Raw genomic sequence first — 14,796 nt, forward strand, 5'->3', positions numbered from 1 at the left:
TGAAATGCATTATATATGTAACTTCAAATACACAAATATATGAACTATATTTTTATAGCATTGAGTTCTTTTGTTCATTCCCAAATCTTTTCCTCTCTTTGTTGGGGTGCTGGGCAGCCAGTACTGAAGAGTAAGTTCTGAGGGGCCAGGGTGGGGTGCTGTAGCCTACTCGAGGATGTATGAAGTAGGAAGCAAATATGAGGCCAGTTTTAGGCAAAGTTTTTGGAAACAGAGGGCAAGGCTGAGTCATTTTTCTGAGGAGATATAAAGTGCAGACCTAGTACAGACCTGTGATCTAAATGAGGCTGATATTACAGCAGGGAAACAATTGGAAAGGTGGGAAGATTTGGACTTTCACAATGATTGGGAGAGTACTGCTGACATTTAGTGGGCAGAGGAGAGAAATGCTAGAGGCACTGTTTGGCTTGAGACCATTTCCTAAAACAATTTTCCAGCTCCTAATGTCACTATCTCTCCCACTGACACACACTGGACTAGTTTTGTGTTGATGCATCTAGCCTCCAAAGGCTACCCTATATTTGTGCCTTTAACCATTAAGGACCATAGAACTGTGGACACTCACATTCAGTGAATTCAGTGAGTGAATAACTTCAAAGTCCCTGAATGTGGACCATTGTATGTTGGATACCTTTTTAAAATGTAGTCTCCAGAGATGATGGCTTGAGAATAAATGAACAAAATTTATATTTATTTAAAACCTATTATACACCACAAACTTTATGAACTAGATCCTTATGGCTACTGTAACAAATTACCACAAACTGAGTGGCTTAAAACAGAAATTTATTCTCTCATACTTCTGGAGGCCAGACACCTGAAATCAAGGTGCCAGCATTTAGAGGGGTTGCTTTCCCTCAAAGGCTCTAGGGAATAATACATGCTCTGCCTCTTCCAGCTTTTGATATATGTAGGTACTCCTTGGCTTATGGTGACTTCCCACCAATCTTTGCCTTCAATGGCCTTCTCCTCTTCTGTCTCTTTTATGTCTCTCTGTCTCATTCTTGTAAGGACATTCATCACTGGATTTAAGGCCCAGCTGGCCAAGCTAAAATGATTCAAGATCCTTAACTTACTTAGATATCCAAGACCCTTTTTCAAATAAAGTAACATTCACAGACTCCAAGGACATGAATATCTTTATTGGGAGACCACCATTCAGCCCACTACACTTTACTTCCAGAATCTTAAATTTTACAGCAGTTGTATCCAGGGCAATCTATTTCTTGTTTACAAGTGAAGACATTAAAATTTAGAAAGAATAAGTATTTGACCAAAGCATCCTGGCACTTCAAGAGCTAAGGTTCACCTGGAAGCTCCATGATGCCTGGGTCCAGTGCTGATAGGATCTGCCCCATGCTTGGACAGTTACCTGGCACTGTCCTTAGTAATGGAAAGGTCACCTCAGACAACGGCATTTTTTTTTAAAGCATTTTTAAATTTTCATTTATTTATTCATGAGAGACACACACAGAGAGAGAGAGAGAGAGAGAGAGAGAGAGGCAGAGGGAGAAGCAGGCTCCACGCAGGAAGCCTGATGTGGGACTCGATCCCAGGTCTCCAGGACCACGACCTGGGCCGAAGGCGGCGCTAAACCACTGAGCCACCTGGGCTGCCAAAAACAGCGTTTTAAAGGTGTTCTTTTTACAATCAATTCTGAATAGGTATCAATGTAACCTAAATTTAGATATTCATGCAATGTTCCAAAAGTGCCTTTTTCCATTTTCTTATCATCTAAAAAAAGATCCATTTCTTTAACTGAATCCAACTTATTTTCTCAACATTTGTTGAGTACCTACTATACTTTATGGTATAAACTCCTTTGAAATTCTTCTTAGACATTTTTCTTTTAGAGTAAAAATACACTTGAACCCACACACACATACAAAAAGGCATAAAGATATTCTAGCATTCACTACATCCTGGGTTATTTTAAATCTAATTTATTGAATATTAATTTGTGTTACCTTTGCTTAAATTTAGGATATTTTAAATAGCTTTAAGATTTTATGTAACTACACGTGGTTATTTCTTTAAAAAAATTTTTAATAAAGATTTTTTTCACAATTCAGAGTTAGGAGTGGTTTGAAACAGAGCCAAGGAGTGCAGTCAGTCAAGCCCATCAGAGCAATAGTAAAATAATGAGAATATCATGCTGCTTTTCAAAGACAGTTCATCCTTCTACCAGGAATGAGTTTTTCAACAGATATATATTAAGATATCTCAACACTGATACATCTTACATAGTCAAAAACGTTGGTAGTTCACAATGATAGCACCTTTTAGGGAAGGGATAAGATTTCCAGGTAACCTTGTATGTTTAAGGAAACAATGTATTTAATGAACTCACACACAAATAACATCTGTTATTCTGATTGGGCGAATTTAGTGGAAATGCAAAAAATTGAAATGACATTAATTTGGCTACATTGGAGAGCTTCCACAGAAGAGACTCCTTACATGCTTTAAAACATAAATAGTACCCAACAGGGAACATAGCCTCACTTCACATAATGGGTTTTCAGATAAACAAGGAGGGGAAATTTGCACTAATTCTACAGAGGCATAATTAAAAATAATTAGAAAAAAAAACACATATTTTATGAAATAACTTCAAGAAAACAGACAGGGATGGATTCTGCATTTTCAGAAAATGATGAGCATGTAGCACAGTCTTGGGATCTGAAGTCCCCAGTGATACATGCTTCCTTCCTTGTGTACCTGCCAATTTACTTTAAAAAAAAAGAAGAAGAAGAAGAAGAGGAAGAAGGAAAAGAAAACACACATACACATGCAAAAGACTGTCTCTGGGGAAGAGAAGGCATGTGTTTAATGACTCAGTCCTTGGCAACTGTCAATAAATAGGCTTGTTAAAGGCAACCAAAGAGTATAATATATATACTGCAAATCCAGAATAATACTAGAGTGGTTAGAGATAGATAGATGATAGATAGATTGATAGATAGATGATAGATAGATAGATAGATAGATAGATAGATAGATAGATAGATGATACCTTACTGTGAAATGAAAAAAGTAAATAGAATGACAATCACTCTTGGCTTTTTCGACAATAACAAACAATGGCCAAATCTCAGTGGAACTACAAATACTTATTTCTCACTCACATTACATGAAGGCTGTAGGCCTACAGGGCTTGTGCTGAGCTTGGCTGGGTTCTACATGTCTTCTCATTCTGGGACTCTGATAATACTCATAGTAGAGAGCAGAAATTAAGGGGCAAAGCCAAATTACACAAGGACATTGTAATTTTCTGCTGGGATATAGTGTACTTCTTCTCATCTGCTCACATTCCATTGGCCAAGCAAGTCCAAAGTCAGTACAGTGAGGAAATATGTTGCATTAAAAGGAAATATGGTAAAGATGGAGAGGAATAAAAAATTGTGAACAAATAAAATAGTCTATCACATCTAAGCTGTAGAAAATAGCAAAATAATATGACCAAATATATTTATTTTAAAGAAATATTATGAGGGACACCTGGTGGCTCAGTGGTTGAGTGTGTCTGCCTTTGGCTCAGGTCATGATCCCAGGATCCTGGGATCAAGTCCCACATCGGAATCCCTCTTCCTCTGCCTATGTCTTTGACTCTCTCTGTGCTCTCATGAATAAATAAATAAAATCTTTTTTTAAAAGAAAAAGAAATATTATGATTATTAAACACTTATGCAATTCAAACAGGAAACTCCATTCAGTGGTGGCCCCAAGTTTTATGGGGTCTTAAACCTATGTAATTTTTGTAACCCTCTTTAGAAAAATATTATAAAACACTACTAACACAAAATTAAGTGACTTGAAGTTTAAGCTTAAATATCTTTAAGGTAAGTTAAAATTTTTTAAGAGAGAGAGAGAGAGTGCAAGAAGGGCCTGGGTGGAAGAAGGGGCAGAGAGAGAGGAGAGGGAGAGAGAGGTGCTTAAGCAGGTACCATACCCAGTGTGGAGTCCCACATGAGGCTCATTCTCAAGACCCCAAGATCATGACATGAGCAAAATCAAAAGTCCAACCCTTAACGCACTGAGCCACCCTGGCGCACCAAGGTAAATTCAATTTTATCTTCAGTTTATATAATGTAAAAAAAAACTTAATTCCATTCACCAATAAAATTGTAGCAAAGATATATACCCTCCACTTCAAAACTTGTATTAGCATAGTATTTTTAAGCTGAAATTTTTTCTTAACCATTTTATTTCTTTAACATTTTTATTAAATTTTTTAGTAATCTTTACGCCCAACATGGGGCTTGAACTCACTACTGTGGGATCAAGAGTCGAATGTTCTTCTTACTGAGCCAGCCAGGCTCCCCTAGTACAGTTCATTAAAAATAAAATACTGTAATTTTTAATAGACAAATAAGGTTTATTCATTGGGGCCTAAGAACAGAATACAATAATTTGTCTTCCTGAGCTACCTAGGGCACAGATTGAAGGTGGGAATTCTCTGAAGGTCCTCCTCTGAAGAAGCCCATCTATTCAGTTTTATTTTTCAAAGAATCCCAATTGGCTGCCATTGTTAAATATATTATGACCATCTCATGGCACTGTTTTAATGAGTATGTTTAATTTTGGAAAAAATTTTGGCTGCCTCACCCCAGAAGAAAACTGATGTATAAATGCAAGATTATTACTGAGAATTAATTAACATATTTTTTCAATTAAGAGATTTATTTCTTATAAATTTTTTATTTCTTATAACTTTATTTGTAAGCAATTTATTTCTTATGAATTTTCCACATCCTAGATATTGTTGAGAAGAAGGGGGAAAATTGTAGATGGTATGGTTTTTAAGCCTGATGAGCTAAAACTAAGCAATAAGAAGAGTGTAGGGTTAAAACATGTTGGGTTGTATGGTTGTAGGCCCAGATTCAGTCAGTTGGTTAAGATAAGGATAAGTTGAAAGGTGGAGGCCAGAAAAATCTCTTATCATTCTACTCTTCATTTGGTGTGGTAGACAGGATAATGGCCTCCAAAGAAATCTACTTCTTATTTCCCCAAATCTGTGAATATGTTACATTACTTGACCAAAAGTACTTCGCAGATATGATTAAGAATACAGACCTTGAGATGGGGAAATTGCCCTAGAATATCCAGATGAGCCCCATCTAATCACCCCAATCTTTAAAAGCAGAGACTCTTTTCCAACGGTGGTCAGAGAAAGAGATGTGATGACAAAAGAGTCAGCGATACTTGTGAGAGAGACTCCACCTGCTGTGCTAGCCTCCCACTGACACATTAATGTTAATCAAGTGAGACCCTTATTGGACTTCTGACCTACAGAACTGCAAGATAATAAATTTGTGTTGCTTTAATCCACTAAGTTTGTGGCAATTTGTTACTGCAACAATAAAAAACTAACATACTTGACAAAGCAGGGAAGTGAGCCACTTGATGACATATGCAGATGGTAACCTAATTCCCTGGTGTGAGTGCTCTAGGAAGATCAATTAATTTTCTGAAGCTCAGCACCAAGTCCTGGTCTTTGACCCTCACATGAGTTTTGTAGGGTTTTCCCAGGTACAGACGCTGCCACTCTGCCATTGCCCAACAGGACTTATTTCCATTGCAATCTTGCAATTGCTGTTCACAGCCAGAAATCCTAGTTTATCTCCTCCAGTTTCTTCAGTTTGTTTGTGAAGTGACATTTCAGAAAACTCTTAGTTTGAGTATTCTGCATGAGGTAAAGCAGGAAAATACACTTCAGCAACTCCATGGGTCACATTCTCCAGTGTGATCAAGCTGTTTACAGTGGATCAGGGAAATGATTTTGGAAGTACATTCATCTACGGATTCAGTGTTTGACAATTTGGTTTGTTCATATTGCTGAAACAGAGAACATATGTTAAGTTCTTCTGTGGTCCTCGAAATATGGACATATTTGAACTGTTAAACTGCATTCTGATTAAACCCACTTAAACATTGTTTCAACAAATGCATGTCTGTATTTTTGTTCTCAGCTGGACACTCTGCTGTGCAAAACAATATCTGTCTAGCTCCAAAGGGGATACTCAGGAAGAAGCCATAAGAGGAACCTCTAATTAAAAACAAAGGCAAAAAGTGAGTCATTTAGGAAAGTTGGAAAAAGATATAGAATATACGCAAAGGCAAGGGATGGACTGATTCCAAGACATTGTTTAAAATAAATTGAATGGAAATGGTCACTGACTGGAGGTAAGAAACATAAGCTATTATGAATGGTTTTCTTTGCACGTAAAATAGGCAGGAAAATGAAGCCGTGATAAATAAATGGACTAAATCTACTGAGGAGGAACAGAAGTCCTCCTACAGGAAGATCCTGTGTAAGAATAAAGCCATTTGCCCAATAATGCATTAGAATGATGAGCTTTGTGTTAATTGATATTATAAAGTTATTATATAATATTTTAATATATTTTAATACACATTTTCAACATCAAAGGATTTAATGTTGAGAAGAGTGTTTACCATCCTTAGAGAGCTTAATTTCTGGATTTCAGCTGTGCATCACTGAACAAACAGAATGTAATATTAATGGAGCATTACATTGCCCAGAATATTGACTATTTATAATATACAGTCATTAAAAAGAAGTACAGTTTCCTGACACTATTTAAATAGAGATTGGCAAAAGAGAAGGTTATTTGTGTTTCTAAACTACAGATATTTATGCATGCCAATTTTCTTTCCCACAAAATCCAAGTAGAAGCAACAAGAGTATATTTTGTATTTCCCCTCAAGAGACAGTTAAGTGTTACAATGAGCACTGGACTTGGTGCCAGGACACCTGGGTTCCAGTCTCCATTCCTCTGCTTCTGGCACTGACAATGCTAGGAGGCCTCCCAGAGCCTATCCTCTACCTGAAAAACAGAGATAATGTTACCTATTTTTGTCTGATTCACAAAGTAAGGTAACATAATACACCACAATACGACTTAAATAAATGTGTATAGTATATAATTCACTGAAATACCAATTTACACAAATATATTTTGTAACAACTTTTGGTAGAATTTATCAAAAAAATCTAATAGTTTCATAAGCTGGTTCTTGTTCTTATGAAGTTAGGCTGTGTGTTTGCAGTGATGATCTTTGCACATGAATATTTGGAAAATAAATGTTGCCTTCTCTATAGTTTTGCCTAGAGCTAGACTTTTACCTTTGTTCTCTTGCAATTGCTGTTCACAGCCACATTGTGTCTTCATTAAAGTGCCAGAGCAAATGTTAAATTCACTGATTTATTGACCAGCAAATATTAATCACTTATTATGTACATAGCACTATACAAGGCGTTATTCAGTAAACTCAACAAAATGAACAGTTTGATTTTTTTTCCCTCTTCTAAACTGACTAGCTCTTTGTCTGAATTAATCAAATCAACCAGTAGGTTTTTGGCTTCCTGTAGACACAGCTTAAATGTCACTTTCTATCTCGAAGCTGCTATTTTAAGTATTGGTGATGTGTAGGTGGAAAACACTTTACTATTTAGAAATAAAGTACTATACAATAAGGCTTATTAGGTATTTATTTCACTTTGTAGTTTTTATTTAGTTTAACTTTTTATTGTGGAAAAATTTAAATATGTGTATAAGCATATAGGATAAAATAAGGAATTCCCTTATGCCTAACCTAGCTTCAACAGTTAAAAATTCATGATCAATATTGCTTCATCTCTACCCCCACCGAATCCTCCTGTATCCCATATTATTTTGGTATGAACATCAGAGATTATATAATTCAATCCTTAAATATTTCAATATGTATCTCTAAAGATAAGGATATTGAAAAAATAACCACAATAGCAGAATCACACTCAAAATTAACAGCAATTCCCTAGGATCATCAAATATTCAGTGTGTGTTCAATATTCCAACCATTTTTACATATTATCATTTTTTGCAGTTTGTATCAGTCCATTTTCAAATAAGGTCCACATATTGTGACTAGTTGTGTCTCTTCATTCAATTTAAACTTCAGCTGTCTCTATTTTCCTCCCACAATTTATTTGTTGAAGAAACTGGGACATTTGTCCTGTGGTCTTTTCTACAGCCTAGATTTTAGTAGTGAATCCTGTAGTATAATTTAACATGTTTTTCAGTCTTCTGTGTTTCCTGACTATTAGTACAGAACTGTGCTAATATAGCCTCTATGTGGAGCTTGTTTTATAAAGAATAGTTTGATTTACAGGAAAATGTAAAGATTGTACACAGAGTTCACACTCAGTTTCCCCTATCATTATCTTTTTTATTTATCAAGTATTTTTTAATTCCAGTATATTAACATACACTGTTATATTAGCTTCAGTATATGTATAGTGATTCAACAATTCTATACATTATTCCGTTATCATAATGGTAAATGCACTCTTTAATCCCCCATTATTAATATCTTAAATTAAGAGGATTTGATTATTGTAATTAATAAAAAAATATGGATAAACTATTATTAACTAATATCCATACTTTACTTAGATGCTTTTAGTTTTTACTTGATGTTCTTTTCCTGTTCTAGAATCTCATCCAGGATGCTATACTGCATAGTTGTCATATCTCCTTAAGTTCCTCTTGGCTATGACAATTTCTCAGAGTTTCCTTGTTTTTGATGACCTTTACAGTTTTGAGGAGTTTTGGTACATTATTTTGCAGCATGTCCCCCTTGGGATTTGTTTGATGTCTCTCTCATGATTGATCTGGGATTAAGGACTTTGGAGAGGAAGATCACACAGATAAAGTGTCATTTTAATCCTATTATATCAAAGGCACATACTATACAGATTATTTATCACTGTTGGTGTTAACCTTGATCACCTGGCTGAGGTAGTATTTGTCAGGCTTCTCTGATATAGAGGTACTCGTCTCCTCTTTCCATATAGTTGCCTTTGGAAGGACAGCTCTATTTGAAGCCCATGTTCTTGAAGTACGGAATTATGCTCCATCTCCTGTAGGTGGAATAGTACATAAATTATTTTGAATTTTTCTGCATGGGCGATTTTCTCTTCTCCTTAATTTATTATTTATTTATGTACTCAATCATTTATTTATAATTGTTATGGTTCATGGATATTTATTTTATATTTTGGATACAATCCTATAGGACTTTCTTTTCTTGCTCAAACTGTTCCAGGTTTGACCATTAGGAGCTCTTTCAATTGCCTCCTGTGTTCCTTTGGCATACCCCATCATTTCAAGTGTGTGTGAGTGTGGTTTTTTAAGTGTTCCCCTACTTTCTGGGAAGATACCCAGGTTCATCACGTATGCTTCCTGCCCTCATTCTAGAATCAACCATTTCTCCAAGGAACCCTGGTCTCTTCCATTAGAGAATGGTATTAGAAACCAAAATCTGGGCACTAAGTTTAATAAAATATTTTTAAATCATTCTTTTACTGCTGTTTTGTCTATTTCAAAATTTTTAAATTATTTTTCTTATAGTTTGTTGTGAAATTTTGATTTTTCGTGGTTCTGATTTTCAAAAGTCAGTATTGGTGGCATGCTGGTGAGCATAGCTGCCTTCCAATTTCCAAAAGTCACTTTTACTTTATGATTTCTGACTATACTGAACAGTTCATCTTTTATTTCAAGTAAGTAATTTACAAAAATATTTTATTTTTTATATCTTGCTATTAAATCTAGAGTCTGAAATTTTGAATTTTTCTATATTGTGCCAATTCAAAGAGTCCAAGTAGCTATTTGGTTAAATGATGTTAAGTGTCTGTGATCTTTGACTGTTTTTTTCTAAATTTTGAATGAATTGACTAAATATGTTTATATCTTGTAACTATAAAGTAGCTAGAGAAAGTGAATGAAATATCAAGTGTCATAAAGAAAGATTTTGTTTAGTTCTGTGAAAATTATACATTAAAAATTCATTAAAGTAAATCTCTTTAATGTGGACTTTCTGAAAGCTAGGTAAATCAGTCACTGGAATTTTCTTTTTTTTAGAGATTTTATTTATTCATGAGAGACACAGAGAGAGAGGCAGAGACACAGGCAGAGAGAGAAGCAGGCTCCCTACAGGGAGCCGGATGCAGGACTCGATCCCCGGACCAGGATCATGTCCCGAGCCAAAGGCCAGATGCTCAACTGCTGAGCCACTTGGGCGTCCCTAGAATTTTCATTGTAAAATTTATGAAGTGTTTGTTAAGATTAAAATCATCAAAAAATTTTAATTTAGTACTAGAAAAAAAATCAAATTCTTAATTTATGCTATAGTTGACACACAATGTTACATTAGTTTCAGATGTACAACATAAGATTCGACTTCTCTATACATTATACTATGCTTACCAGAAGTGTAACTATCATGTGTCACCATAATATATTAGAAGAACAAAACATTTTCAAGGCTTGTCATTTCTATACAAAATATATTAATTACATTTTTTCACATATTGGTTAAAGGTATCTTCATAGAATTCATCTTTTAAGAATAGGTTTATGAAAGTTATCCATTGGGATTCTAAAGCCAGGAAAATCTAGTAAAACAACTTACCAACTATCAGGCAACTCAATCTTTCTGTGTTGTTTCCTTCTCTGTAAAATCAATCATTAAGATAAATTGGCTTGGGGCACCAGGGTGGCTCATTCAGTTAAGCATCAACTCTTGATTTCAGCTCAGGTCATGATCTTGGGAACATGAGATTGAGGCCTATATTGGGCTTGGCACTCAGCATGCAGCCTGCTTAAGATTCTCTCTCTAACCCTTCCCCCTCACTCATGCTCATTCTCTTTCTAAATAATAAGTAAAAAATAATTTAAAAATAATTCTCTCTCACCCTCTCCCTATGCCCCCACATTCACACATGCTCTCTCTTTCTCTAAAAGAAAAAAAAGATAAATTGACTCATATATTTATAGAACTTAGTATATATACTACATGTATGTATAAAACATATGCATATCTACATATATTGACATGTGTAATATATGTACACACAAAAATAATCCAGCTCAGCCTTTCCAAATGTTTAATAATAGTTGTCCCTTTCTTATTTTTAATACTATTTTCTTTCTACATACTTTGATATTACATTTCTTTAATAATAGTCTATAACTTAAACATTTTGCTAATTCAGAGTGACCTCACCATGCAATCCAAATTAGTGGAATTTTGCTCTAGTTAATAGTTTTCTCTGAATCAATACTGTGATGGGAACATTTTGATATATATTAATGAGTTTTTCTCCTTTGCATTTCTTAATGTGTGACCTTTGCTCATTCTACCTAAGGCATTAGGATTATATTATAGCTAGAATGCAAAAATAAAGAGGGTTTTAATAATCAGCTTTTAATATCCAAAGCAGGAGTTTTGAGTTTGCAGCAAGCAAATAATCCTGAAATCCAGTCTTTATCAAAACACTGCAATTTTCCAAATATTTTTAGCTCCATATTGACTTTAGCTGTGGAAGTTATCAAGTGCCAGGCCCATCCAATGACCCATAGGGCACAAGGGACTGTGAGCAATCAGCACTCACAATTTCAGAGACCAGACCAGGCACTCAACTGTAGAGGCCAGTGAGGGCCCACTGAGGTCACCATCTGAATCCAATGCTCCTTCTCACTACTCTTCTTCCCACCACCACCCCTTCACATGATGTCATGACAGTATCTTAGAGTAAGGGGAAGAAGAGAAAATCTCATATAATTAGCATTTGCCCCAAAGGGACTGGCATGTCCAAAAAAGACTGATTAAACTACCAGAAATTCATTTATAGTAACTCTATAAATTTAAAACATACTATGGAGTAGGTGAGAAATAGTAAATCAGTTATGAGAAAAACAGTTATTAAATTTGCAACACCATTACAAATAGAAAAGGCTTTGAAATGAGCCTTCCCTTCCTTGACTGCTATGAGGATCAGATGGGTCAGTTGATGCGAAGTCACTCCACAAAGTGAGAGCACTCACCGCAGGCAATAATAATGGCAATTGCACACGCGGCCCCAAGCATGTAAGAATTAGGACCAGACATGCATCTCAGCTCTGGGCCAGGAGGCAAGGGCATAGACAAGAAGCCAAGTTCAAGCCAACTACACAGTATCAGGAAAGAGACCAGAAGTCCAGAGCTGCAGATGTAGCTGAGAAGTTGTAGAAGAGGAGCCAAGTGGCAGCAAAGGACCAGGTCTGAGTACAACCTCCCTATGGGGAAGCAACATGGAGGCACATTCTCCAGGAATGACACAGACCCTAGGGCTATCTGATATGTTCCTTAATTAAATTTATGATGAAAAAGACTGAATATCTAACTGCAGATTCACTAAAGATATGCAACAGAGTGTGGCTCCTAGTCCCACAGAAGAGCCTTGAATTTAAATTAAGAATCACTGGGTGCCTGGGTGGTAAAGTCAGTTAAGTCTCCAACTCTTGGTTTTGGCTCTGGTGGTGATCTCAGGGTCATGAGATTGAGCTCTGCATTCAGTTGGAAGTCTGCTTAAGTTTATCTCTCCCTCTGCCCCTCCCTCTACTCACACACACTCTCTCTCTTTCAAATATATAAATAAATCTTAAAAATATAAATAAAACAAAATAAAAAGTCATCCTGGTAGGGTAAAGAAATTTGAGAAGGTTAAATCATAAAACTAAGTGAAATCAGGATTATTAATTCATGGGAAATTCTCTCAAAGCTTTAAACTGAGGAAAGAGGGGGCAGCCCAGGTGGCTCAGTGGTTTAGCACCACCTTCCAGGGCGAGATCCTGGAGATCCTGGATCAAGTCCCACGTTGGGCTCCCTGCATGGAGCCTGCTTCTCCTTCTGCCTGTGTCTCTGCCTCTGTGTGTGTGTGTGTGTGTGTGTGTGTCTCATGAATAAATAAATAAAATCTTTAAAAAACTAAGCTGAGGAAAGAAAGTCTTTGCAAGAATGTGGGGGAGGGGAATAGATTCAGAGATTCTGATGGAGTATATGTTAATTTGTTCATATTTATGGCACCTAGTAGTAGGTGCCATGGTCTTTGATAGGTAATTAAGAGGTCCTTGCTAACAATCCAGTGAGAACAGATAAGTCAATAGACCTTTAAAACAAATGCACAATAATGGGGGAGATATGAGAGAACAAAGGAAGAACAGAGGGGAAATGACATTTTTTAGTCTGAACTACCCAGTGTGGTACCTAGTTGATCAAATATCTAGAGCATATTTATTGAGGGCCTACCATGTGTGAGGTTGTTCTAGAAGATATACAAGTGAATGTGAGATGCCAAAAGAGGCTTCCTGAAAACAGTAATATCTATGTTGAGACTTGAAGGAGTGGGCAGCAGCAAAGTGAACAAGTGTGTGGAGGTGCTCCAAGCTAGGGAACAACATTCTTTGCTAGGGCAAAGAAAGTCCTGAACAAAAGAAAATTGCATACTGGGAGAACTAAGAATGGCTCAGTGTGACCTGAGAATAGGTGGAAGGAGTGGAGGGGAATAAGGCAGGAGAGGGTTGCTGAGGCCAGATGGTAAGGATGGGAGCAGGGGGAGGAGGAGCAGGGGGAGGAGGGAGAGGGGGAGGAGGATGGATGCATGAGCTATTCGTCAAGTACAAGTGACAGGGCTTAGGAACTGAGTGGACTTCAGGGCAGATGAATATATTTGAAACTAGTCCTGTTTTCTGGCTTGAGCAGCTGGTGGTGCCATTTACCTGGAGAAGCTGCCCCAGAGACACAGTGAGCAGGTGTACAGGGTGAAGACACAAAGAGTTCAGCTGTAACATGCTGAATTTGAGATTCCCATGTGAAATCCAAATGGAGCCCTGGAGAAGCAGTTGGCTGTTTGGTTCTGGGGTTCTAAAATGATATCGGGACTGGAGATGCAAAGCAGCATAAGTCAAGACACCTAACTATTGAAACATAATATTCATGTTCTTCTTTCTTCAATAGAGATGTGTCAATTATTTTTATTTTTCAAACTTCATAACACAAAAACAAAGTTCTGAAATATATTTGAAGTATGACTCAAGAATATTATTTCTAATATTAAATAAGTTCTTGGTAATTTAAAAAGAAACCATTTTGCTAATTTAAAATGTTGGTGGGTTTTGTATAAAATGTTTCCTAACAAAATTATAAAGTGTGTGTTTACTTTAACTTTATATATTGTTCTTTTTATTTTACTCTCACAACTGAAATACTTTAATTTTTCTAATTTATTATTATTATTAGAGTCTGGATGTAGGTATTTTTTAAGGCGATGAATCTAATTTTAATCATTTCTTACAGAATTCTGTTCATTTGTGAGGTCACTTCTGTTTCGAATTTTTGAATTTTAAAGTTTGTTTTGAACTGAGATATAATTGACATATAAAACATTGTGTAAGCTTAAGGTGTATATTAAATCACTTCTTTACTGTATACCTTTATCCAAACACACATGAGTACTAAAATTTTGACAGTATTTCATTGCAGTAAATTTGAAAAATACTAGCATGGTGCCACCTTGATTGGTGTGGCAGGGCCTAATTTATAGCCTTGTAGTAACTTGTGACTTAAACTTAGCAAATTGCCATCACTCAAAATGTCTTTGATTGATTTGGAAATGCGAATCATTGTCCTTCTCTCAGCAGAACTAGTTGGGTTGAAGAGAACGTACCAAGCCTTGAGCCCCAATCAACCACAAAGCCCGGTGTGATCACTGCCTTTGTCCAAGACTGGTGCTGCTTGACTGTGAGCTTAGTATCTATTAAGTCAAGTTCTTAGTAAAACACGGCTCAACATGCTTAGCCTTTGTGGATCTTTTACTGGATTCAAATGGAATAGTTGGAGCTAGACAGAGAAAAAGACAATTGTCTTTCCATATATGAGTTTCTGTTTTAT

General features: G+C 36.1%; 1 long non-coding RNA gene across 4 annotated transcripts in view; it reads right to left on the minus strand.

Annotated features, from left to right (window-relative positions):
- Nucleotides 1–1,139: 1,139 nt before the first annotated feature.
- Nucleotides 1,140–14,796, minus strand: part of LOC140636740 (uncharacterized) — a 78,744-nt gene continuing 65,087 nt past the window's right edge. For 3 of the 4 annotated variants that reach the window (XR_012033956.1, XR_012033958.1, XR_012033955.1), the window contains 2 exons: nucleotides 8,817–8,947; nucleotides 1,140–5,856 (listed from right to left, as the gene is read on the minus strand). This is a non-coding gene — a long non-coding RNA (uncharacterized lncRNA). Of the gene's footprint in view, nucleotides 5,857–8,726; nucleotides 8,948–14,796 lie in introns of those variants that run through there. The other variant, XR_012033957.1, reaches the window with a different exon arrangement.

The sequence above is a fragment of the Canis lupus genome, chromosome 7 (genome assembly GCF_048164855.1).
Source record: "Canis lupus baileyi chromosome 7, mCanLup2.hap1, whole genome shotgun sequence".
In the NCBI taxonomy this organism is placed as follows: Eukaryota; Metazoa; Chordata; class Mammalia; order Carnivora; family Canidae; genus Canis; species Canis lupus.